A 27999-nucleotide genomic window follows, 5' to 3' on the forward strand; every position below is an offset into this window, starting at 1 on the left:
AAGTTTTCTTCTGATGTTAAAATCTAAGAAAGTGGTTATCATTTTGTGAACCTCAAAACCTTCAGATCCCTTCTTCAGCTCCACACCACCACCACAGTGGATGTTTATTCTTTCATGAAATGGCCTGTGTCTGTAAACTGCTGGATTATGCTTTACTGACACAACTCTCCTTGTTCAAGTACAGTGTCTCAGATTTTGCAATGGAGTTGGTACATTTTTGTCTGCACTATTGTCTCAATATGAACCAACACACAAACTGACTTTAGATTCAGTGACATCACTCTACTGTGTGGATATAAAACTTTTCTAGATTGATAGCACCAGTGTGTCCACTACCTCACTTCCCTAGGATCTGTATAATAGTCTTCCTAAAGCAATGCAACTGGACGTGCTCAAAAGTGCAAAATTAATTCATGTTTCACATGAAAAAAAATGTGCACTGTTTTACATTCCTTTTTACAGAATTTCCATACTGAACAATGACTGAGATTCTGTTCACTTTGAAAATAAATATTAAAATAACAATCAGCTGCACTGGGGCAATAGTTTCTGGTTTCAAACACTGTTTCTTCAGGACACTAATATTTTAGTGGTTGTTTTTCCATTCAGTGCTGCAGTCCTTTCTTCATGTTAAATGACATTGTAATGGAGCAAGACTTCACATTTTGTCTTTACACAATGTGAGTATTTCCACTGACTTTAAGTGGGCTTGTAACTTCAAGCTGTCACAGACATAAGTCATCACAGTGTCAGACTTTAAACAGCAACCATCCGGTCTAGCTACTTCTACAGAAGAATTCAGTCATTTACATACTGCACTTTTGAACCCACAGATCCCATGCTTTCTGCCAGAGGTTTGCAGAGGCATAAAGACTGAAACTAAACCAAAACACTATATGCATAGTTAGGATCTTCCACAATATTCAACCTGCTTTATGTTTCTTCCAATGTAGCAGTTTTAATAAAGTTATTAGCAAGCATGGAGTTGTTATGACCCAAGTGCAGCTTGAAGATGGTTAAAATTAGGGATCGCACTATTAGCAGTTTAACAAAACATTTTTTCATTTCAGAAACCATAGATCTTTGTTTTTGTTCATACATCTCAGGCTTCTGCTCGTTAAATATTGTTTATGTGGTAATTCTATAATCTCTTCATACTTCTATTGCATGCATGAAAATCAAACAATTGCTATGGCAACATACTGTGAATGTATTTATAGTGTTTCACATAAGTAAACAGAGGTTGGCAAATAATGGAGAAAATGGACATTAAATTACTTCAACTGAAGAAAAAAGTAAACCCATGATGATGTGAAAAAAAACCGATACTGCAAAAGTCTGTTTGATACCACGTGTCTCTGCCAGTTGTCAGTTAAACGCTTCTAGTTTGTACAAAAGTAGAAGAAATAAGCGTAGTTTAAAATTGTCTTAAACTTCCGATTCTATTTTTAATACTTACAACATAATTAAAGAGATATGTATCTGAATTCATAAAAACTAATTTAATCAAACTGAAGACTTTTGTTTTTAGAGATACCTAGAAGTTCAGAAAGATATCAAATCAGACCTAATGTGCTTCATACATAGATTTTAAACTACATTTATTCAGTAATGACAAAGGAAATCTGCAGTTGGAATTTATGCCGTACTATGTTACAGAGTTTGAAGAATGGTTGATGACATTGCCCAAGATGGTTTCTGTGACCCAAATGATTGAAATAATACAGATTAATAGACAGGTTTGAGTCTTTTCCTTTCTGTTCCACAGCTGAACACAAACCTCACATGAGTGTCCAACATTTTAACTTGCTTGGGACACACTGAGTGAAGAAGAATTGTCTTGGGTCACATATAAAATAGTCAATGTATGTAAGTAAAAATTCATTTTCTTTTCTAAAGGATGAAAAGTTAGGGCAACAAAAACATAAAGCTACTGGGTTGGACATGTATGCACAGTTTTCATCCAAGCATGATGGTTCAGCAACTATATTAAATTAAGCACAAATTCACCTCCCAAGAATTGTGGTTAACTCTGCTCTTTAATATCTATACATGCTGTCAAGAATTGTAAAATCATCTAAATTCAAAAAGACTGTCAGGGCCATCAAGCCCAACTGTGAATTTGAGCTACCAAATCCCATCACCAAATCACATCCCTCAGTGCTATATCCATACATGTCTTAAATACCTTCAGAAATGAAGTCTCCATCACTTCCCTGAATGGTCTTTTCCAATTCTGCATAACCCTCCCCATGAATAAATCTTCCTAATGACTAATCTAAGTCTCCCCAGCACAGCTCGAACAGTCCCAACTCCCTCAACTACTCCTTATAAATCTTGTTTTCTAGTGCCTTTGTCAGCTTTGTTACTTTTCTCTGCATGTGCTCAAGCAACTTGATGTCTTTCTTGTAATGAGATGCCCAAAACTGAACACAGTGCTCAAGGTATGCATTCATCTGTGCCTAATACAAGGGGGCAATCACTTCCCTAGTCCTACTAAACACACTACTTCTACTACAAGCTAGGACACAGCTGAGTTTCTTGGCCACTCATGCGCACTAATGGCTCATGTTCTGTGAGCTGTCAGCCAGCACCTTCAGGACCTTTTCTACTGAGCAACTTTCCAGACACTCTTTCCCAAGCCTGTAATGTTGCATGGGGTTACTATGACCCAAGTGGAACACTCATTTAGCTTTGTTGAATGCCACACAATTGGATGTAGTCCATTGATCTGGCCTATCCAGATTCCTCTACAGAACTTTCCTATCTTTAAGTAGGTCCTGATTAACTTGGTGTCATCTGCAAATGTGTTAAGGATGCATTCAATTCTCTCACCCAAATCACTGATAAAAATGTTAAAAAAAATCTGATACCACAACTGAGCCCTGGTGAATGCTTTTGATGAGTAGCTGCCTGGTGTACTGAACACCATTTCTAATGATGCTTTGAGACTGGTTATCCATCCAGTTCTTCACCTAGCAAACCAATATCTGTCCAAGTCTTGAGCAGACAGTTCTTCAAGAATGCTGTGGGAAATGGTGTTAAACAATTTACTAAAATGGAGGTGAACAAAATTACAGCCTTTCCTCATCTACTAAGTGGTTTATCTTGTCATAAAAGAGATCCAGTTAGTCAGGCAGGACTTGCCTTTCATAAAGTTATGCTGGCTTCTTCTGATTATTTGATTGTCCATTCTGTGCCATATGAAGATATTCAAGATGATCTGCTCCATAACCTTCCTGGTACTGAGGTCATCCTGACAGTTTTGCCACATTGTTAGCTGATAAATGACTTTCATTAAAAATTGCATTTCTCTAACATTATCAGTTTCACAGTACCCACACTTGGAAGAGTAAGGAGTTCCCATCATGTATCTGTGGTCCAGCTGCTTCTATGCATGCCATTCCACCACATTCAGGCATATATCTGTTTGTGGAGCTGTAGTGACACCAACATCACTGAACATACCTGGCTTGAGGACAAATTTTTCTATTTTCCCACTGCGCTATTTTTTACCTGGGCTAATTCATCATTTCAGCAGAGAGCCTCATGAACACTCCTGGTGGTACAGCTGAGGGATGAAGGGTTGGGAATGCTTTAAAGTGTCATTAAGCTGGTATACTGTGAAGCTACAATATGAGAGGATCACATGGAATTTTCTCATATGAAACCAACATATCATCACATTAATGATTCTGTATCTCCAACAATACTATATTTTTGGTCATTGTAGTCAATAAGAATTGGATTTACATTGCCCACAGCAAACTTTAGTTAATATTTGCTAAAGAAGAAAACAACAAAAAACACTTAAAAATATTAATCGGAAAGCCTTTTTTACAAGGAAAATGAATCATTTAATATAATAATTTCTATTTTTTCCCCCTATGTTTCGTTTGAAAATTTCTATTTCACACAGAATCATAGAATCATGGGGTTGGAAGTGATCTCTGGAGATCACCTCGTCCAACATCTCTGCTAAAGCAAGTTCCCTAGAATAAGTTACACAGGAAATCATCCAGGCAGATCTTGAATTTCTCCAGAGAAGGAGACTCCATAATCTCTCTGGACAGCTTGTTCCCATGCTCTGTCACCTTCACAGTAAAGAACAACTTCTCCCTCTTGATCATACAGAACTTCGTATGTTCCAGTTTGTGCCCATTGCTCCTTGTTCTGTCTCTAGGCACTGTTGAAAATAGTCTGGCCCCATCCACTTGACTCCCATCTTGTAGATACTTATAAGCATTGAGAAGATTTCCTCTCAGCCTTCACCACTCCAGGATGGACAGCCCCAGGTCTCTCAGTCTTTCCTCATAATGGAGATGCTCCAGGTCTCGCATAATCTTTGGGGCCCTCCGCTGGACTCTCTCTAGAAGTTCCTGTATTTCCTGAATAGAGGGGCCCAGACTGGACGCAGTACTCCAGATGTGGCCTCACCAGGGTAGAGCAGAACATGAGGGTCATGTCCTTCAACCTGCTAGCCATGCTATTTTTAACGCACCGAGCATACTGTTCGTCTTCTTGGCCACAAGGGCACACGGCTGGTTCATGGCTAACCTGTTGCCCACCAAAACGTCCAGATCCTTCTGTGCTGGGCTCCTCTTCATCAGGTCAGCCGTTAACCTGCAGAAAGTGCATGTGGTAATTCCTTCCCATATGCAGGACTTAGTACTTGCCCTTGCTGAACCTCATCAGGTTCCTGTCCTCTCAGCTCTCCAATCTGTCCAGGTCTTGCTGAAGGCAGCACAGCGTTCTGATGTACCAGCCACTCCTCTCAGCTTTGTGTCATTAGAAAACTTTCTGAGGGCACATTCTATTGTTTCATCCAGGTCACTGATGTAGGTGTTGAATAAGCACAGTATGACTGAAAATGTCAGTCATCCCATGTTTCTTTATAACTGATGAGGGCCAAAAAATGTACTGTACATTCCTGGAAGTAAACAGAAGTTTAATCTTAATTTAAGGTACATAGTATGAAGTAAACAGTATTTGTGAGGTATAATATTTTGAAAGGGTAAGGGAAGTCTGATATAGGAATAGTAGAAAGAAAAAACAGATGTGGATATGCTTAAGGTCAATCAAAATAGCTGTTTGGAAAGTATATCTTTTCGACTTACTATAATTTCTGAGCTTACATATTGCCGAAAAATACCTGAGAAATATTTTTACATTCAGTTTTTAATTTTTCATCTACCTCAGTATTGTATAACACGAGCTGTCAGGAGGACTGTGATTTAACTTTGTACTACATAACACTGATATTCTAAAAAAGAAATAAAAAAACACTCTGTAACAGCAAAATGCCTGTTTGTAATGGATAAATTTCTGTATAAGATCCTTATGTAATGATTGTCATTTCCATGTGTTATTCATTACTTCCATGAATGATCAAGAATTAAACACAATATTGATTTTAATGTACTTTGCAAGCCACTCAAAAATAACAGAAATAATTTGTGGATCAAGACAATCATTTAGATTATTTCTGTGTTATTTGATAAATTTACAGAATATATTTAAACAGAGACAAATGCAAATAAAAAGTTTAGGAAGAGGCAAACCATACTAGCAGAATGAAAGACTGTATCCTGGAAAGCTAAGATTCATCTGGCTAATGATGGCTGAGCAATTTCACGTGCATTCTCAGTGGTTTGCTTAAAATTTTTGCACTACAGCAAAAAAGAAAAAAAAGAAAAAGGCATAATTATCAGACTGCATAGTTAGCTTAGGTTAGCACTGGAATGTGGCGTAACATTTTCTTCATACTAGGTTTTAAAAATGACAGATCATGCAGATAACAAGCTATAAATATGCTTAAAGATGGAAGGAAATGCCTCACCGTGAGAGGCTGTTTTGTTAAAAAAAAAAAATTGAACGGTTATTTGACTGCATTATAAAACATTCTTGTGAAGAAACATATTAAAGAGGGTCTTAATGCAATGGAGAAAAACTGAAAACTGACAAAATCAAATGGGAAAATAAGAAAAGTCTTTTAACAATGCTGGTGATAAGTCAGTGAAGGTAACAACCAAAGGAGAATTTGTAAGTGTAACTGTTGATGTCTCTGGATGATTTTTGACTGTTCTGCTTTAACCCAGCAGGCAGCACAGCACTGCACAGTAATTTGCTCACTTTCCCCTCAATGGTAGAAGAGAGAACCAAGTGTTGAGGTAAAAACTATTTACTAAGACAGAAAAGGAAAAGAAGAAGGGAATAATAATAATAATAATAATAACAATACAAAATATGTATTTACAAAAAAGGTGATGCACAAAGTCACCACATGTCAACAAATGCCCAGCCAGTCCCTGAGCAGTGGACTACCCTCAGCCAAATCCCCATAGTTTTTAAAGTTTTTTTCACACGATGTCATATGATATAGAATATCCCTTTTGCCAGTTTAGGTCAGCTTTCCCAGTTCTCTCTCCATCCAGCTCCTTGTGCCATTCCAGCCTTTTTGCTGGCAGGGCAGTATAAGAAGCTGAAACATCCTTGGCTCTGTGCAGCCACTGCTCAGCAACAACTGAAACATCATTGTGTTATCAGCATTGTTTTTCTCTGAAAGCCAAAACATAGCATCATGCCAGACATGAAGGGAAAGTACTCTGTCTGAGCTGAAATCAGGACATTGACTCAAAAACAAGAAACAGTTCAGCAAAACCCCTAATTCAGCCTGGAGGTTGCCCAGCTGGGTACCATTTCTCTGTCTGTGGTATCAAGGTAAAAGAGATTATACTTTTTCTTTAAACTGTAAAAATGCCCTCCTTTCAGTTCCTGGGGGGATACATACCATCACACAAGCACAAGAAAATCTATTGTCCAGTGGTAACTGAACTGTTATTCTTAACATTGTTTTCAGTGTTATTCTTAAGAAGATGCAGGTCTTAAATCATTTCTCACTAAGAAGAAACATCTGCAGCTTCCTTTACTGGAGGTCTGAAATTGTTGGCTGGCAACAAAAAGGCAACTGGCCCATTCTTTACGTTTTCATTATTTTCTCTTATTTAGAAGACCTATGATATTATTATTCTTAACAGTGATGAAAAAATGCCTTACTTGTATCTTCAATAAAACTCTACGCTTTTGAACACTGGCGTTAATATTTCACGTAGATTTCTAGAACAGGTTCTATTACCTCCATTGGGTAAAAATTGTACACATACATACACATTTATCTCTACAGTTTCTAAAGCTTAATATTCTTGTAAAAAGTCATAATTTCTAGAAAATATATTCTGTATATTTGACCATTTAAATATGATACACTTTAAAAGGTGAAAATACAAAGTTATGTACTTTAATAGAGCAGTGTTGCAAGCCAGGGCCTTCAACAGTTGTGCACTTGAAACCTACTGTCACTGACATAGTAGTCAAACAGTGTTCAGATCGGCCCCAGAAATTTGTATCTGAGACAGGGTGACTCAAGGCCTTGGGTGTTGTCACAACTGGATTTGGAGTCACATCTCCAGCCCTAGAATTCTACAGAGGCTCCTGCAAAAAACATGCAATGAAGTCTGGGTGGGTTATAAGCTGGGAAAAGGACTGTGACAGCCAACACAAAGAGCAGAGCAGAGGTCTGAGTCAATCAGTGAGAAATATTTATGAAATACTTAAATCCTGTCCTTCCCACAGGCTTCTGATGCATACAAGGTTTTCTGGCTGCCATTTCTGAACACATCTTTCTTTGGGAGGGGAGGACCAGTGGCTCTTTACTGTGACAAGTCTGACATGTTCAAGGTGGAAGTGATGCTGCTTACCTCTTGTACTGCAAGGTTTTATGTGAGTCATATTCTCAGATGAAATCGTATTGTACTGTATTACAAAAAAATTAAAGCACGATTTTAAGAAGAAAAAGAAAAAAGAGGCAGTTGACACCTCCTAATGCAGAATCCAGTAACTAAGGAGGTCCTCTGCCCCAAGGGCTGAACTAGAGGAACATATGTCTAGGAACATTGCATGAATGCTGGCATGAAGTAACAGCTATTTGAGGCAAGCAGTACAACAAAACCCTCCATCTTTGTCCTTAGTCTTTACAACTTTCATGGCATTAGGCTGTAGGCTACACATATCTGGAATTTATGAATTATTATTATATGTGCGTCCCAAATAACTCTTCCCTAGGTGTATTGCTTAGCTTCAGTCCCATTCGGAGCCTGAACTACGCCGAAAACCTATACATTGTTTCAGTACAAAGTCTCCTGGGTAATGTGCAATGACAGAAAAGATTACTGGCATCCTTGCCTGCCTCATACTGTCGAAAAAGCTAATAAGATACATGAGAATGGCTAGGACTTGCCAAGGTCCATTTGCACTTCAAATAAACGCACCACAGAGTGGCTGCAATGTCCCAAAGGCCCTTGCTTCCCTCCCTTTTTTTCTCCTAGACGATGATGAAGAAAACTGATTCTGAAAATAACTGGAAGCGTTAATTCACACACTGGAAAAAAGCTTTTATAAGCCTTTAAGCAAAGCAGATTGACAGCTTACTTGAAAAGAAGAATTTCTAAACGCAACGCTTCATTAACCAGCTAAAACAATAAATTCCTTCCTCAAATAAAGTGGTATCTCCTTGAGAATTACATTCAAGAGAAATGGTTCAGTCGACATTGTGAAAAAAGGAACAAAATACTTTGCTTTGTCAAAACCTAGACAACACTTCATTTTACATTTCTGAGATTTTTACTCATGGATTCATATTTTCAGGCCTCAAAGGTTCCATTAGATGTCTTATTGAATTAGAACTCCTTATTCTTGCAGTTTTCAACAACATCTTGTTCTACGTAACATTTATCTTTCACAAAGGCACGTATTTGTTTTCTTTCACATTCTTCATTTTGGTTTGGAAAATTTGTGACCAATTTCTCATCTTGTAGATTAATCTATTTTTATAGGCATTCAAAATGTTGGAAAACAGGCTGCCTGATGGTGTATTAAATGGAATAGTAGCTACTTTTTAATAACGGAATATTAGTGAAAAAGACAAAAACAAGAAAAGTTTGTAGATACACCTGGATCGTAGAATAGTTTGGGTTGGAAGGAACCTCAAGGATCACCAAGCTCCAACCCCCCACCACATGCAGGGCCATCAACCTCCGCATTTAACACTAGACCAGGCTGCCCAGGGCCTCATCCATCCTGGCCTTGAACACCTCCAGAGATGGACGGGGCATCCACAACCTCTCTGGGCAGCCTGTTCCAGCACCTCACCATTCTCTCTGTAAAGAACTTCCCCCTGATATCCAACCTAAATCTTCTGTCCTTCAACTTAAAACCATTTCCCCTTGTCCTGCAGTTATCTACCCTTTCAAAGAGTTGACTCCCCTCCTGATCATAGGCTCCCTTTAGGTACTTAAAGGCTGCAGTGAGGTCACCCGCAGCGTACTCTTTTTCAGGCTGAACAAGCCCAGCTCCCTCAGCCTGTCTTCAGAGGGGAGGTGCTCCAGCCCTTTAATCATCTTTGTGGCTCTCCTCTGGACCCTCTCCAACAGCTCTCTGTCTTTCTTGTGCTGGGGACTCCAGACCTGGACACAGTACTCCAGATGGGGCCCCACAAGGACAGAGTAGAGGGGGACAATCACCACCCTGTCCCTGCTGGTCACTCCTCTCCTGATGAAGCCCAGGATGTCATTTGCTTTCCAAGCTGCATGAGCACACTGCTGGCTCATGTTAAGCTTTTCATCCACCAGGATCCCCGCTCCTTACCTGCAGGGCTACTCACAAGGATTGCTCCTTCCAGTCTGTATATGCCTGGGATACCTCTGGCCCAAGTGCAAAACGTTGCACTTTGCTGGGTTGAACATTATTAGATTCACCTGGACTCACCTTTCAAATTACTTCTGTTTGAGTTATAGCTATTTGTTCAGGCTTTTTTGTTTGGTTTGTTTTGTTTTTGTAGATCTTACACAAGTAATTCATGAACCAGCTTCTCAGACAGGGCCACTTTATTTTTGTGATTGTGAAAAATTACCTATCCCTCCAGATTCCCAGTTACATGTTCACACTGAAGACATTCCTTACTTAGACATATATCAAACTAATCTGTGAGGATACCACCAATTAGATCTAATTGCTTAAAGAATATCATAGCTGTGGTTGCACTGTGTTTGTTCTTTCAAATTTGCACCCTTATATAGGAAATTGGACAAGGTCTCATGTTTCTGTTCGTGAAATGAGCATAAACCTTCATGTGCATAAAATGAGGATGTGAGCTGAAAGACAACCAAATTAGAACATGTGAAGTAAATTAGGATCTGGACAAAAACTGTATAGAAACTTCTGACCAGCAGTTATTGTAGACGTACCCAAAGGATTTTTAATATTGATATTATGTGAAGCAAAAAAAGCAAATTGACGTTTCTCATTAATTTCTCCCCTAAAATTAATCTGCTGAGAAGCTCAGACAAGTAATTGATGTGATAACATAATTCATATATCTATGCAATGAAGGAATGGAAATAATCTGAGAAATGTTTTGGATAACTTCCGTACTTGTCATAATTTGTGACTCAAAATAGTACAATGAGAAAACGTTTAACAATAGCTGCTTTAATATGGTTTAAATATTTTCATGTATCACATCCAGGATATGGAATGTAAGGAATTTCTGTACTGACCTTCTAGCACTCAGTGGAAGGACTGAACAGAAAAACATTTACCAACAAACATGCACAGTCATAGTCCGCCAATATATTTTCATAATTTTCTGTTTGCTAGTAGATTCTTATCATCTGTATGATGGATGAAATTAGACTCTGGAAAGAATTATTATTTTCACCAATCGTATGTTAATATATGAACAGAATGAAATGCATTATTTTTGTCTTCATTTTTATCATTATTTTTCTGCACAATTTAGTTTTTTGAATACTAAAGCCATTTTCAGCAAAGTTATTTCTATTTGTTCCAAGTCCATTATATCATTAATTATATCAAAATGAAGAGAGATAGTGATTAGGTTTAGAATTTAAAACATATATATCAGTACCTATCAACTCACTTCTCACATACAGTATTAAGAACAGAGTGTTGATGCAGAAGAAAGAAAGCTGATTACAAAGAATTTCCACCTAGTTTGTCTTACTACCACAAAATCACTGGAATTTTTTATGCTTTATTCTTCACATTTGCCATCAGTTGAAGTCAAAATCAGTAAGATTTTGAATCAATAAGTCATTGGCAAAAATTATAATCATATTTTCTCTGAAGGGGAAAAAAGCTTTAGGAAATTCAGATGGTTTTAATAATTATGTTTAGGGTCATAAATACTGTATGGGTGTCCTTTAGCCTACATCTGTTCAGGAAAATATATTACTGTCCAGTTTACAGAACAAAAAAGTTTGTCATAGTTTATATCTACCATTTTAACCATGATCTCAACTATTATGTTTGGAATATGGAAAATATAATCATATGGGAAGGATTAACATTTTAAAATGTAAGATATCATGTATTCTGTTTTACATAATACTTGGCTTAATTAGACAACAGAACTAAAGGAAGCCACACACATACACTAAAAATGAAACAAATATAAGGTTAAATATTTTGGATAATTTAGACATAGGAGTATATGCATGCACGATCATTTCAGTTGTATGAACAAACCAGCTAACAGACGCAGTGAATTTGTAGACACAATTATCCTGTCTGTATATCTGTTAAAGTAATTGCATACATGTAAAATTTTGGGACATAAATTGCCTTTATATTTTAAAAATGTATACATATGGTTAAATAGTCACAAAATTAAGCTCAAAGTCCTTAACCTATACATGTGAGAGACATCACTGACAAGAAAAACATGAAAAATTAGAATGATGGAAAGTACATGGAAGTTCATTTTACTCTATATACACATCTTTGTTAGCCTTAATAATCTTTACCTTTGTGAAGCAGACAAGTAGTCTTCTCCATTTTATCCAAACAAATATTATTTTCCACACTATGTCACAGAGAGAGTTACAATCAGAATTAAGCTTATGAGCTCCTATCTGTCTCTTGCTTTTACCTCTACAATTTGCCATTTTATTTAGCTGTATGTTACTAGAACTTCAGGACTAGCCTTCTGCTGATGCATGTTTCAAGAGGATGGCAGATTGTGAGCTGCTTACCTCTCTCCCTCATCTCTCAGGTCACCCTTGATTTTTGACTCATATCAAACCTGCGTGGAATCATGAATTGGACTCAATGATTCCTGTGCATCCCTTCCAAGGATGTTCTATGATTCTTTTTATTCTACCCTTTTTAACTATTAAAATTATGCAAAGCTCAATGGAGGGAATTATGCACTATTTCTTCACTGTAAAGCTGGGGCACTTTTACCTCTTTGATGTGATTGATCATAAATCAGGCCTTGTAATATAATTTATGATTATTTTCCCATAATTCTGATCCCACAATTAAAACAACCTTTTTGGTTTTGTAATCCTCCAGCCAGCACATGTAGCAACAGATCTCCAGAAACTTAATCTTTGTCTTTTTTAGCTCACAGTCTTTCAAATACTGTGTTTACACCCTTTGCAGATAGTGCCTGAGCATCTCCCTCAAAGGAAGAGAATTGCACGGGCTTCTGATTACCTCTGTGATGAGAACGTTCTTTTTAATTTTTTTTATTTATTTATTTTTTTTTTTGTTAAAAATCACAAGATATGGAAAATGCAGATCTTAAGCTAGAAAACAGGTGGACATAATTACAAACTTTTCATGAATGCTTTTTTTTGAAGATACTGAAAAAATGAAACACGTAGCCCAATTGATTTTATATTGTTAATTAGAAAAGAAAAATTGCTTTGGATTTTTCTCTTCCCATTATCAGTTCTTACATCTGGGGAGGAAAGGAAAAGATGAATTAAGTCTTTGGAAACACTGGGCTAAGATTTCTGAAAAACGTGAAATATTTTTAAACCCAGACACTGTTTTCAGTCGTGACTCTCACACATGTATATCTCAAATATTTATATGTTTTAATATAGGTTTTAGTATGTATATCTGGAAATATATGTTTCTAAGGATTTGGCAGATCTTTAGTTACTTACAATAAGTATTATATTTGCAATATAATAGAAATCATAAAAACAGCCTCAGTCAAAACTATGTGAAAGGTGTTTAGAATAGATGGAAAAAGAGATGTATGAATACGATTTTAAAAGCATTGCATTGCATTTACTAGTATTTGTGTTGTGTCATAGCTCTCCCTTGTTATTTTGCCAGCTCATGAAGAACAAGAGAGGTCCCAAGGGGCTGTTGGTGCACCCTGAGTGGCAGAGCAATGCTCTTCCTTTGCTGTTCTTTTTAAAACACTAAATCATAATGAGGACAGAGGCTAGACGTTTTTACAGTTAAAGAGGAAATAAATGATTAAGCTTTTACGGTAAAGGTCAGTGTCTTGAGGACAGTGCCAACTGACAGCACTGAAAACCGAAATCCTCTTTTAGCCACAGAATAGATCCCATTCAGCCACAGTTACAGAAACCATTTCAAAGTTTTTTACTGATTTGAAGAGGCATGTGATTTCTGGCTGATACAGCAAAGAACCACATCACCCAAGGCAAGGCAAAAGGTAAGGCAAAAGGCAGAAGGCAAAGTAAGGCAAGACAAGAAGAGGAAAAAGACAGTGCTGATTGGTCAGAGTCCTAGATAAGATGTATCTTTCCCTGAATATAAAAAGTTGATTATACAAGTTCTAAGACTAATTCAGGTTTATACTATTTGATAGAATTAGATGTATGTGTCCATTCTTATAATATTAACAACCATAATTGCCATAATTGATTTCATAAGTTTTTTTCATGCAAAGTTCTAATTTTTTATTTATTTATTTATTTTTAAAATCATTTATTTCCAAGTAATATTCTGCCTTGATTTTATCCTTCCTCTAGAAGTGCTGACAAATACTAAATTCAACACCAACTGAAAAAGTCATGTACCTTCTTTTTACTAACAAGTTAAATCTGGTAAAGGTTGATCATTGCCTTCTCTACTCTGTGTGCTTCCAGAAAGAAAGTTCAATACTTGATAAGGAAGATTACTAGAGTCACAGAGGCCTTCTGACTCATGCTGTCTAGCAGTCTGCAATTACAGACAACCATATCACATAATCTCTTTCATAAACTAAATAGGCTCTACCTTAAAATTAATTAAGCTGATTCCATTACTTTTATTAGAAGAACATCCCTCGTTCCTCTGATAGTTCCTCTAATTTCTAACCTAAATTTTATAATGACTCTTTGTTTTTGTGCCAACAATGTCCTTTAGATTAATTAGTTCTTCTCCCTCCCTGCTGTTTATTCCCCTCTAGTGCATTTGCAGAGAGTAGTCATATGTCCTCTCAGCTTTCATTCTGGGAGACTAACTAAGCCAAATTTTTGATTTGCTATTGTAATATGTGCCCTCTATTTCACTGATCATCTCTGAACAGAAATTCCTTTTAGTTCCTGAGTGCAGTCTTCTTTTTGCATTTTAATATTTTATCTTTTTTCTATTATCTCAGTTCTCATTTGTGCCAGACATCTATTTTTCCTACAAGATATTCCAACCCACATCTGGCTTCATGTTGCATATTAATTTTGTGTCTTCGACAATATTTAATGAGCATTCAAGATTTTTTGCAAGAAAAAAGAACATCAGCAAAAGTATTGAATAAAATTATTTCTAAGAGTGATCTTTGAGGAACGTCAGTAATAGTTTTCTTCAGTTTTTTTTGTTTGTTTGTTTGTTTGTTTTTCTCAATGATAATTTGGTGCCACGTTCTTTCCAATCGGGCTAAGATCTGCTTTCCCATTTGCTTAGTATTAATCTTTATGGTTGGATGGTACTAAGAAATTTTTTGCTCAGATTGTGGTAAGGCACTGGAACAAGATGCCCAGAGAAACTGGATGCCCCATCCCTGGAGGTGTTCAAGGCCAGGTTGGATGGGGCCCCGAGCAACATGACCTAGTGAGCTAAAACCTATCTGTGACAAGGGGTACTTTTGAAGTCACCTATGTAGAACTAAAGTTGTATGGATTGTTTTGATTTGTCCAAACTATTTCCTTCTTCCTCTTATTAGTTATACGATGTTTACTATTTTGCAGTCAGATTCTCTTGTGCCACTATATTGCCCACTGATTCTTTCAATGCTCTCAGCCAGCAGCAGGACTTCAGTATAAAATATGGAGTTGAGAGGCCTTAGGCACATAGTCCATCTCTTTTCTCAAGGTATTAAGATAGGTAATTATATGTCTTTTTAGCAGATTTATTCATAAGACTTAATTTAAACATCCTTAAACTGAATTAAAGATGGATTCAATTTCTCCACAAGGTAATGTGGAAAAGGAAAGGTAAGCAAAGAGATGGAGAAACAACTGTATGGTCTGAAAGACAAAAAAAGAAACAGTATTACAACACAGAAATAGTATTACAACAGCTAATCTACAGTGCAGATACCACCAGTTAAGAATTTACCTGGTGCTTAATGCATACTATGTTTGGTTATTTTGTATCTTCATTCCTGTTATTTTTCAAGAGGAATATAACCATATGTTTCTTGACTGCAATGAAAGGATTACTGAGCTAGTGCTTCAGGTAATGTAGATAAACGTAAAGCTCTCGCCATCGGCTACCCTCGAGCCACTAAAAAAGAAATCACTTATGAAAGCTGATTTGCAATGCATCTTGCTAACCCTCAACTTTTAAATAAATCTCAGAATCACTGATCCAATTGAGACCAGAAAAAAATTTACAGAGCTATGCATTTGTTGGTCTCAACAGTGATGTGTGAGTTATTCTTTTATCACAAAGGTAAAAAGCTAATCCTTCACGAGGAAAAAAAAAAGAAGTCCATTAACAACCCACTTCACACTTCATTTAACAGCAAGCATCAACAGGCATTGGTTGTAATGGAAGTCACACTAACCTTTCTTGCTGTCAGCCATTCTTTTCATGACTTGGTGAGAGAAGGAAAAAGAAGTGAAGGGAAGGAAAGGAATTGACAGAATGCATAAATACAAGTGAAGAAGAATGCTGTCCTGCTAACCCATGGATCTGTGCAATCGCACCATTCCAGAGCTTAAATGACAACCGATATTACATATTGCTCATTGTAAAACCTGGAGAATGTCTAAAAAGCTTCAGCCACAGCTTTTTCTTCAAAATTTATTTTATAACGAAGAGGCTGCCTGAGGGTGCCCTCAAATAAACTCCTTATGTGTGGGCTGAAAACAAACCTGATGCTGTTGTATTTATAGATCATTTCAGGAGTAAGTCATGTTCTACCGCTTAGAGCCAAAGAGCTGGGAATAGGCTCTCAAAAGGATACTAGGTGCTACTCCCAGTAGTGCCACTGACTGACCTCTTTATGCCTCAAGCTGCTCAGCTGTAAAATAGAAATCTTTTTTAAAAATAAAATCAAGAACTCAGAAAAACCAACAATAGCATAGTTTCAGGCAGATCATGAAGTCAAGTGATGGAAGTTCTATTATGGTTTCTGCCAACGTATTTAGCTGATTCTGGACAAAGTTATTTAGAGCAAACCCATACCATGCACCTCATCAGAGAACACAGAGCCACCATAGAGCAAGCCAAGTTCAGAACCAGAAACACAATAGCTGGATAGCAGGATATTGTTCCACCTCAGCTAAATCATTAATTAGATGTAATTTGGGCTAACTAATCCAAGCATGCAGGCTTGGTTAAACCAGAAATTTTGATTCATACACACAAGCTAGTCTCTTTGAATGGCATTGCTCTGTGTTGAACAGCAATACCGACCAAACTGGAATCACTCAGAATTCCCTATCACATTTATTCTGTATAATGCTTCTTGAAGTCATTGGACCTTTCAAATGTACCCAAATCACTTTCTTTCTGTTTTGAGTTCTATTGCTGAAAATACTGACGTGTGCCTTCAAACAAGTTTTGTACACATCTCTTACAAAACAGCAACAGAAATCTCAAACAAGCTCATTCTTAAATACCACTAAATACCACATGTTGATTTTTCTTGAGAGGTGAAATAATCATAAATTTAAGTAAGAGTAGCTGTTTCAATTGTAAAATTAAAAAATGGTAAATAAAAAATGTAATTCTGGAGAATACAAATACAATGTAGGCTTTTGAGCCATTGTCAATAATTGGAAGTTACGATGCAGATGAAAATGTGATTTTTCTTAATAAGAATTTCTGTATTTTGTCAAATCTTCATCAAGATGAAAAAAAAAAAATAAAGAGAAATTTGAAGGACATTTTTTTCAATTCCATATCTTCTTACTGGAACCGCTGAGATCAGTGTTGTCACTGCAATCCTCCCTGGTTACCTTAAGATCTGCTCATGTGAATTGGACATTTCTTTGAACAGTATGGCTTAAAAGAGCAGAGGCTGCATTTTGTCCTAATGTTTGTCACAGAAATTAGATTAGTCAGAAGAAATTTTGAAGTATTTTAGAATTACTTAATAAGGGATCTTCCAGTTTCGCTTAGATCCAAAATCTCATTCTTGTCACCTCTCCATGCCCCTTACTTCTCTTTCTTTACTTACTGTTTGCTGCAAGAAAGGAAGGAAAATGCAAATCTGTCCTTTAGGACATTTCAGTTAACTTTCATTAGAGATATTTTCTACTAAAAGCATCCAGCAATTTTTAGTTGATAGCAAAATAAGTGTTCCATTATAGATGAACATTAGATATCAGTCATTCAGTCTAAGGCTATAAGGTTATAAAATGTTCCTTTCTCTCTCATTTTGATTCCCAAGAAACTACAATGATTTTGAAAATCTACTGATTAAAAATTTCAGTGTTAGCATGAAACTCTTGTGTTAGTGACAGCCCATTTAGTTTTGGAGTAACCCATATTTCAGCAAGGATTTTCTCACTGTCGTCTGAAACCAAAAGGGCTGCTGGACGCTCTGTTTAGACATAAAAAACCTAGAAAAAAGAAAAGAAACAGATTTGTTTTAGAAGTTGGAGTTGGAGGAACAAAGTTGTTAACACTGCACTTTAAAAAAAAAATCGAACCTGGGAGAGACATGACTAGAAGTTTATCTGTAGAGAGATTATTTTGCACTTTAAGTTCACACAAATCAAGTAAAAAAGGAAGATACAAGCAGAAAGTGGAAGAAAGGTAAGCAAAGAGATGGAGAAACAACTGTATGGTCTGAAAGACAAAAAAAATCTGGCAAAGGGAAAATTTGTGGTACACTCTACAGCAATGAACTTTTAAGAGAATTTCCTAATACTTCTCCAAAAGGTAAAATGAAATGCATAGCAATCAGAGACAAATTCTCAACTGTTCTAGAGTATTGTCTAAATTGATGATATCTCTTGCACTAATTAAAGGAAAAGCTACTTGTATAAGAACAAATTCACTTACGCATACAAAGAGCGTTGTCTAATATAACATTCACCCAGACTAAGTCAGGAAAGAGAAAAAAGTGCTTGCAGCATTCCAATCTTATAATAACCAATTAGCATCAGGTCTCATGTTAACACAAATATTTTTTCTTACAGGATCTAATCTGCTACATCAGTATATGCAGAAATACCAGTTTATTTAACAGCTAACCTGAAACTCAGGTCCGTGCTTCACATGCTTTGATTAGACTCTGCAAAACCCACTGCAGTTGTTGCTTTCCCTAAAAATGATTGCTAAAAAGTTGAAATCATTATCCACAAGACTGCAAAAGCTGAAAGCATTGATATGCTGCTTCAATACAAATTCAAGAAATAATCTCCGATTAACATATCTGAACAAGTTCAAAAGGAGAGATGATATTCCAACTGACTGAGCTCGAGGGAAATGTCAGAATTTCCCAGGGCTCACAACATGTTCCCTCACACACATAGTAATAAAGTGCGTCTCCATAGAGGAATCCTCACCCAGTGTTATGCTACAAAGAGGAGAAATGTCTCAGCTCTGAGACTGACAGCGCTGACTGTTCACATTGACATCCAGCTGTCACAGGGAGATCAGCATTTGAATCTGCATAGAAAAAAAATAGCTACGTGGTTGCTTTCACATTACAGAAGCAAACTGAAGGAACTATTTTAAGCCAGCACCAATTTAGAAATGGCACAAGGCTTTGAGCTTTGGACTGCTCTTGTATTTTAATAGCAATTCTGCATAACAAAATCCAGAAATCGTAACACTTGGTATTCAGTTGAAACATGAATCAAAATCCATATAGAAATGCCTAGATGTTTTTAAACTAACTTGTGCTGGAGTAAAAATAGTGCGGAGTTTATGTGCTGTAGTTGTGCTAACATCAAAAAACATTTGTCCATAGAAACACTTGACAAACACAAATATATGCTTACCCATTTATTTGTTTCAAAAGTATTATGCTTTAATGGGATTAGAGTTGGTTAAAAAAATTAGAACTGTTTTTTGAAACTCCTTACTATGCACAATTTAGCAATTTTGATAATGTGTTGGAAGAGAACATGGCAAGTAGGGGGATTTTCTAATTAAGCAAAAATTTATTAGAGTGTGATGATTTGTGGAACCCAAACACTTCAGCCAACACATCTCCAGTCTGACAAATCTCAGAGGATTCCCATCTGAGGATACCAGCCTAGAAACTAAGGGCCTGCTGCTGGTGGTGTTCCTAGCTGAAGACAAAACAGCAAAGTAAAATCTTGTCTTTTTGCCAGCCATGTAGCAATATATATATCATAAATATATATGTTTGTAATATCCCCCAAACAACAGAAAACAGAAGTAGCCTAATTTTTCTTGCAATATTATTTTGGGGACATAATCATGGTTTTATATGGTAGACACACAGTAGACGTTCTCTTGGCCATATGTAGATACTTCTCATTTATTGAAATCTTACCAGATGAGAATCATCTTCCACTGTTCCAATTAGTGCCATAAGTGTTCTTTAAACAACCAAGTCACTCTTCTGCACAGGACTCGATAGCTCAGGCACAGCACTATAGAACTGATTGCAGCTGAATTCAAAACATTTTAACCATTTGCCTGAGCATTCAGCATTTTTAAAATACCTTTTCCTGATTTTATATTTACTGCCTGTAAGATATCTACAGTCTTTCTGATTATATTCCAGGCTCAAAGATGTCTAAGAATTTTAGTAGCCTGTGACCTGTGCTGTTGTAGAGAGACTAGAAACAATATCATGTGGCTAACAAGGCCATTCACAGCTGGCCAGCAGATTTCAGCTGTGAATAACAGGTATCAAATATTCAAGAGAGCTTATAGACAATTGACTTATCATAAAATATTAGAATTAAAATCCAGTACTAAGTAATTAAAGAAAGCTAGTCTATGTTCAGGCATCTGGGACATATGGAAAAGATGTTATTCACTGTAAATTTTCCTTTTACCCCCTATATTCTTTGTACATACTTATCAAAAGGCCATAGATAAAAGAACTAAAAATTAACTTAGTAGGCTTTGCTGGTTAGTGCTTGATCCAAAAATGATAGATGTTAAAGGAAGAATTGAACTGACTTCCATAGGTTTTACATCACTGCTTTGGTGATGAAGTTGTACTGAAGATGTATAGGAAATGGAGACATTGTTATGCACTTTCTGGAATTCAAGGTCTGAAAAACTAAATTAAAAGCCATTCAGACTGAAGGAGGAATGTTCTTCAAAGAGTGTAAAATGAAATTCAAAATATGAGTATATACAAAAGCAAGTGATCCTATCCTTTTGAAATAAGAAGAGTGTTCCTATTTATTCAGTGAATTACATATGCAAGTGCATCTGATCCACAAAGACATGCTGTTGTTCTATTCTTTATTAAATTCAGGAGCTTAACAAGCTTATCATGACATGTTCTCCTGTTATCTGTTCCTGTCCTTTTTCTCTTATGTGTTGTTCTGAAGAAAATAATAAAGGAATGGAATATGCATAACTTGGCTAAACACAACTAAGAAGTCATCAGTCAAATCTTTTATCAAGTTTCCAAAGAAGACAACAAGCAAGGAAGAAGTCAACCTGTTTAGTCTAATCCAGGATTAGTAACATGAAATGTACTTAATATGATTGTCTGCTTTGATCCTAAAAGCTTAGATCTGCAGCTGAGGGGACAGTGGTATTCATTAGTAACTTGACTTCAGCAAGGCTTTAGATACAGTCTCAGGGTATCTTTTCACAGATGTGTTGGAATGATATAGTTTGAGTAGATGGGTGATCCACTGAACACCAGTCCATTGGGTCAGCCTGCAGATCATTGTATTCAAAGAGTAGCGGCTGATGGTTCATACTTAGAGGTTATAAATGGAATTTCTTGAGAGTCTATACTGGCATTGCCTTGGTACAGAGTCCTTATCACTTGTCCGGAAGAGAATTCACCCTCATCACGTCTGTGAATGACACTGAAGTCAGAGGTATCATTCACAGACACATGAGTCATTGGGTCACCATTTAGAGGGACCTGTCAAGAGTAGAGGAATGGGACAGCAGGAACCTTAGGAAATTCAGCAGGGATATATCCAGACTCCTTTATGTAAGATAGGATAATGAACTGCATGAGGAAAAGTTAAAACAATTGGTTGAGGAGTAGCTCTGAAAAAAAAGACTTGGGGGCCTCAGCAGACAGCGATGGGGGCCCTGGGTGCCCTTCCCAGATCTCTGGGAGTTTGACTGTCTGAGCTGGCTGCCAGTTGGCTGAGCAGAGAAACTGCAGAGAAAAAAAAAAGTAGAAAGTCTCATCCGTAGGGCACATGCAGGCTAGTGAGACCTTGCCTTGCCAGTCCTGTCATTGTACTTGGCTTCCAGCTCCTTGAAACTTAGCAAGCTCCTGGCCCTCACTGCATCTTGCTTGTGATGAGTTGTACAGCAAGAGGGCAGAGACAACCATAAAATGGAATAAGAAGATTCTAACCAGACATAAAGAGAAATTTTTTCCCCATGAAGACAGTTGCACATTGGGTGAGAGGCTGTTTAGTCTCCTCGAGATTTGCAAGATCCAAGTGTGCAATATTGCCTGCATTACTGCTTTCAGCGTAAGGTTGGACTGAAACCTCCTGAAGTCTCTTCCAACATATATGATCATATTTTCCTTAGAAAATGCTCCCTACAAACAAAAAGTATTTCTGCTCTTTGGTAAGGGCAACAGGGCACAACGCCTAAGGTAAAGGAGATGAAATATGACAAGAAATGCCATGGGTTAGAATTCCTCTGCCTCCGAGTGCTCCACAAGTTTACAGTGATGTTATGAGGGCCTCATTCATTACCATTCATATTTCATTAAACAAAAATGTCCATCAAAAAATGACATGGAAATCTAGAGCTTGAAACACCAAAACCTACAACACTCTTGAGAAGAAAACTTCTGAGTCAAAATTTCATGTGTGACCTGCCTTACTGCAGCACATAGCAGCTCAGTATATCTGGCCTCGAGAGATACGCGTGTATCTTTTGCACACTATAGTAAACCTCACACTTTTAGGACATGTTGAAATTCCCAGGCATGCACAGAATAAATCACTTCGCACATCTGCAGATGGTTTTGAAGCATGTGGATATAATTTGCAATATTTTGACGTATTCCAGATGTGTGGCTTTTGGTTGGCAGGATATAAGCTGTTAGGGCCAGAGACAATAGAGAATCTTGGAAAAATACATGAAATCTTAAAAATCCTCATAAAGAATCTCCATCTTTACAAGCAAGCAAACAAAAACAACAACAACAAAAACAACACATCAGATCATGTCCAGGAAAAATAAATTTTAACATTTTCATATAAATTTTCACCACTGCCTGACTCTCTCTTCCAACAACCAACAGTGTCATGTGCTTAGAGTTGCCAACATAGCAAATTAAAGCTACAACATTTGTATATGTGCCTGACATTCCCCCTGTCACCATGTTCAGCTCTCACTGTTCACAGCCACTTAAATGAAAAGGAGTGGCTCTCCATCCTTGGGTGATCTAAAGCCAAGAAAAAAGAATGGTTAGATGCTATAAGGCCTTGGAAACACTTGAGTGAATCTGTTCTGTATTTCTGTGCACATCCTTCAGCAGTCTTGAGATCTGTACTCTGTCACCTGGTGACAGTGTCATTGCTTCCTGTTGCTACTTACAATTCCCGCTTTTGCACTATTTCTTTCCATTAGTTACTGCGTAGGTACAGCAAACAGTTTCAGGAACCCAATGGCAGATATCAGAGGTTAGAACCAGGTGGTCCTTTGAGTGGCTTACTCAGAAACTTAGTAAAAACAGAAAAAGAAACAAGATTACTTCTACAGCTGTGTTGCTACATACTGAGTCATGAACAGGGGATGCTATTTCCATACATAACTTTATTCCTAGCTAAAGCCACCCTGATACTGTAGAGAAAGGAAATAGGAACATGAAGTCACTGCAGAAAAATAAATACTTCTTTTTTTCCTGAAAAGGCAAATAATCAAAGTTGGCCATGCCAGAAAGTATTGTCAAGGTCTGTCATAGGACATATCCTTCTGCGAAAGAACTTTACTACAAATGAAAAACAACCACTTACCTTCACTAATTTTAGAAAGTTCTTCCTTTCACAATAGCCAGACAAGGAAAGACAGGAACTGAGGTTTCTGTAATAATCTATTTCTTCTGAATTTTTCAGCTCTACACATGCAGCTAAGCATAGCAAGATCTGGAGATTTAAAATACAGCTGTTGTTAAATGTGAAAGGGTAAGGGTTTTTTCCTCTCTAAAGTGCAGGTCATATTTTTAAGGAAGAATACTGTGGCTCCATGCAATTAAAACATATCATTAACTCACAAGACAAGGAGTTAATTGCCATGAAATCTATGTGTAACTATAATTTCCTCCAGGCTCCATGCACTTTTGCATGCATGGCATTTACTTTCATGCTGCTTTTGTTTTTAATGCTTTGAGAAATAACCTTTGTAGTGGGTTCAGATATTCACTGTATGCACCAAATCTGACATGCATTCTACCATACAGTCCGCTTTAAAGAAGTGATAGCCAATGCAATACTTGCTCCCCAGCATATCCCAGATCATTCTAGGAATTTGAGAAAATGATCTAAATCTGTGTAAACACATCACCCATACTCTGCGTGCAATCCTCTCAAGATGATAGTGAGGCAAAAGATGCTGGAACTGGTCATTCCTATTCTAAGGTTTTTTTTGTTTTTGTTTTTGTTTTTAAGATTTATTTATTTATTTCACTGTGACATTTACAGGGTAGACTTACATTTAAGAGTGGATTTCTAACATCTGACGAACCAAATAACGTAGGCAAAGTTGTGGCTGGAGACAGTGCACAGAAACAGTAAGACCATAGGAAAGGGGGGAAAATGTCCGCTTGCGCTGAAGGATCCTTTTGTTTAGCCCTTTAGAGAAAGGATGACCTTAGACAACCTCCAGCTGCGGACTGCGGAATGGATTAGAAGCCTCAACAGAGGACCTCCGGCGCCCCCTAGAGGCCTCTGCGGCGGCTGCAAACCGCGAAAACCTACCCCTTCCTCCACAGCTCCTGGAACCCTGCTCTGCTCATCTTCATCCGCCTTGATGTCTGGATGAAAGACATGTTTTATTTGCCATTTATCACAGTGGGGGTTTCGGTGTGCAACAGTAAGCCATCCCTTTAATGATGCGTTCAGCTGGCAGCATTGTTCGGCTTAAGTAACTACTTGCCAAAAAAGGAAAAGAATTTGTTCTCTCTCTGGATTTGTTATTTCATTAGGGTTCCTCAGGAGAACTCCAATAAAGGATTTGGGGCTATTAATCACCCTCCACAACCTTCTCAAGTAATTAGTCTTTAAAAATATTTGCCACCTCCCTAGTACTACATAATGCAACAGCGCTGGGTGAACCAGACAAGGTTCAGCCCCACTAACCGTCAGAGATTGGGCCTGTCTGAGCCCATCAGTCTGGGCCCCAGATGAACAGAAATCAGCACTTTTTTCATTCTTTGTGGCAGGTTTATAGTACAGCCCCGCTGGATGCCTGCCACGAAGGAAAAAGCAAAACATATAAATTCTTCATAAGACAACAGTAGAAGGTGGCACTGAGAAATAATGTGCTCGTACTGTCAGAGGCACAGTGGGGAGACGTGGGGGGGGGGTAGGGGGGAGGAGGAGCATTCATTCTGAGACAGATGTAGCAACACTTGCTCCTGTTTAACTCCCTAAATGGGTAATCCCACTTTATGGGACTCTGGTGATGGAAATCTTGCTGGCATTGCTCAGATTTTTTTTATTTTTATTTTTTTCCCAGTGATTATGAGTACTCAGGAGAGCACTGCAAGCATCTCACAGTTTTAGATACAGATCCCCTGAAATAAGAATAAAATGCAATGTTATTTGAGAATGCATTCATTTTGATGGTATATTCCATGGTGGACATAGCTAAAATAATTGCAGTTTATTCCATCCATAAAATGGACAAGGAGGCAGCTTTGAATGGAAAATCCAAAGTCGCTGTAAAAATACATTTGGCACCACCAGGTAACACTGTTCACATGCCTTGTTACTTTTCTTGGCATTCCCAGTTACACTGGCCTTGTTTCTGGTAAATTAAGAAAGCGATTACAGATTCATAGATTGCTTTGGGGACATGCCAGGGTTTTGTATTTGGCATAACAGAGATACTTGCAAAGCACCTGAGCCAGAGCTGTTCTGAACATAAGGATTTCATTTTGCTGCACACTTTGAGGTTCAGATTTCTAACAGTGACTTTGTTCTGACCTTGTTCTGGTAATGAAGGCCTTCAAATGATTTTGCAAAAAATGTTTGAGCCAAAATGTCCATTTTCAGAATATATCCTTCTGCTTTTTTTATTTTAGTTCTTTTTTTTTTCTTTTTCTTTTCCTGATACTGGACAGACACACTGACACTATATACTTTGGAGACCAGGTGGGCAACAGAAATAAAGTTACCAGCTCAAATCTATGCTCTTCCACTGTCTAAGTGCAGCTTTTCATTCGAGATCACATTAAATGGGTCAGAAAAACTATGCCAACAGGACACTAATGTTCTAAGCCAGCATCCTTTAAAATACAAAATCTCAGCCAAATGAATTCAAACTGATTCATTTCTTTTGCCAGAGTGAAGTATGCAATTGGGAAAAAAAAAGATGTTTTGGAATTTAAATATAGTGAAGAGGCATGAATATATTTTAACCTAGTCCAAACTAATTTGGAGGATGAGGAGCAGGAGAAATAAGGAGTGTGTTTACCTGTATAATCTCACCTTTTGCCACTGAAATGTAGATACACTGAATATTTTCAGATGGGGGCACATCTCTCCAGTCAGAAAAATTTGTCTCCACTTCAAGAAATGGCTGCATATTAGGTTATAGGCTCTTCACACATAATAGGCAGTACTTGCATTAGCAAGTTATCCTGCTAAAATAAATGGGGAAAAAGTTCCCTAAGGTCAGTAAATGACGATATATTATCTCTCAGTATTTCTGGTCATATAGCATGCATACAATTAAAAGATAGTTGGATGTGTCTGACACTTCACCAGGAGCTGTGTGCTTTCATTTTCAGGCCAGAAGCAAGAGTTTCTGAAAGGTAGACACAGTAGTTCTGTCCTGCAGATAGATACAAAAAAGTGGAAAGAACGTGTTTATTGGGAGACATTTATGAATAATGTTTAAAGAGTGAGCTGATCAGCATGTTGCCACATACCTAAATTAATGTCCCTTAGGAAAATACAAGTCCTAAAGTCAATTCTACTGCACTTATCTGCTAAAAAAACTACAGACTGGCAGGATCTATGATGAGTTCTCTTTATTATAAACACTTAAATGATTTTTGCATGTATACATGTGTTTGTGGCTATTTGTACATACAGTACACACCACAGCATGTATCTGAAAATAATTGGTAAAACATGCTTGAAAATATCATTGTCTCCATCTGCTTCCCTCAGGTTTTAGCATGAGCAAGCATCCAGAAAATAGCGACAATGTCACTTTTTGCTTGTGCCTAAAGCACTGCTGAATGAGTCCTGCAGATCTTGCTGGCAACTGCAGGATTCCTCTACCCTATTTAAAGGAAAAAAGGAAAAAAAGAAAAAGGAGCGAAATGCTGTAACTTTGTGTTCTTTTACTCCTAGACCAGGAATCTTTAATAATTATGGTTCTAGCACGTTAGCATTCCTCTAAAACTACTCCTCATGGTGATTGAGAGGGATTTTAAGTAATCTTACAGCTGGTTGTAAAATCTCAGTGACTGAAGTAGGCATAGGAACTGGCAGACACTTGGAAGCTGAACACTTGCAACATTTTTACTTACCTCTGGCGCTAATAACACTTCAGAAGACCGGGGAGGGAGAAGGAACAACACAGGATCTAACATTTCTGCTTCCATTTATGCAATTTGTTATTCTTTTCGTCTTCAAGCAGTGAAAATATAAGCTGTTTGTTAATGTCCTGGTTCTCCTGGCTCATGTAAAAGGGCAGGCAGATAACATCTAGTAGCTGTACTGGGATACTGTATGTACTTTTTTCACTCTACGGTTTAATGCTATTGGGTTTAATTAAAAAATATGTGGTGTCATTTTCAGTGATATTGCTTATGAAATGGTTTTGCATTACACAATGATATTGACTGTGTAATGAATCAGACAAACCAAGCCAGCCTCCATCTGGTAATGCCTGTGTTAAGCTTCAAGTACACAAGTTTGCAGAACACCTCATTTTGGAATAATGAAATTGTCCTGTAAGGATGTGGAAACAGAACCTGGAGAAACCAGATGCTGAATTCTCCTTCCATCAAGGACTTGAAGTTGCTGGATGACTTCGTATTGGTACATGTGAGCAGATGTGAAACTGGTCTAGAAAAATACTTACAGAGCAACTAAGAGCTACCATGATTGCAGGAGTTTTGTTCCCAAGCTATCGGAAAACCTGCCCTAATTTCTGCAAGCGTAATTATTCGCACATGCGAGATTCATCACTCTGATAAACTGTGACTGTCCCCTCTGAAGTATTTTCCCACTGCATGCTGAAAACTAATCTTGCTGTGACTGATTACTTAACTTTTTTTTTCTTAGTTCCTCAGTTGTATGGTGATTGGACTAATAAATGGAAACCAGATAA

General features: G+C 37.4%; 2 long non-coding RNA genes across 2 annotated transcripts; one reads left to right on the forward strand and one right to left on the reverse strand.

Annotated features, from left to right (window-relative positions):
• Nucleotides 1-1487: 1487 nt before the first annotated feature.
• LOC104917603 lies at nucleotides 1488-26215 on the reverse strand. The gene is made up of 3 exons (XR_004159579.1): nucleotides 26142-26215; nucleotides 23448-23576; nucleotides 1488-4930 (listed from the first exon to the last, which is right to left on the reverse strand). It is a non-coding gene; the product is annotated as an uncharacterized LOC104917603 (long non-coding RNA).
• Nucleotides 11790-27999, forward strand: LOC116216559. The gene is made up of 2 exons (XR_004159580.1): nucleotides 11790-13558; nucleotides 24280-27999. It is a non-coding gene; the product is annotated as an uncharacterized LOC116216559 (long non-coding RNA).

Source organism: Meleagris gallopavo, chromosome 1 (genome assembly GCF_000146605.3).
Source record: "Meleagris gallopavo isolate NT-WF06-2002-E0010 breed Aviagen turkey brand Nicholas breeding stock chromosome 1, Turkey_5.1, whole genome shotgun sequence".
In the NCBI taxonomy this organism is placed as follows: Eukaryota; Metazoa; Chordata; class Aves; order Galliformes; family Phasianidae; genus Meleagris; species Meleagris gallopavo.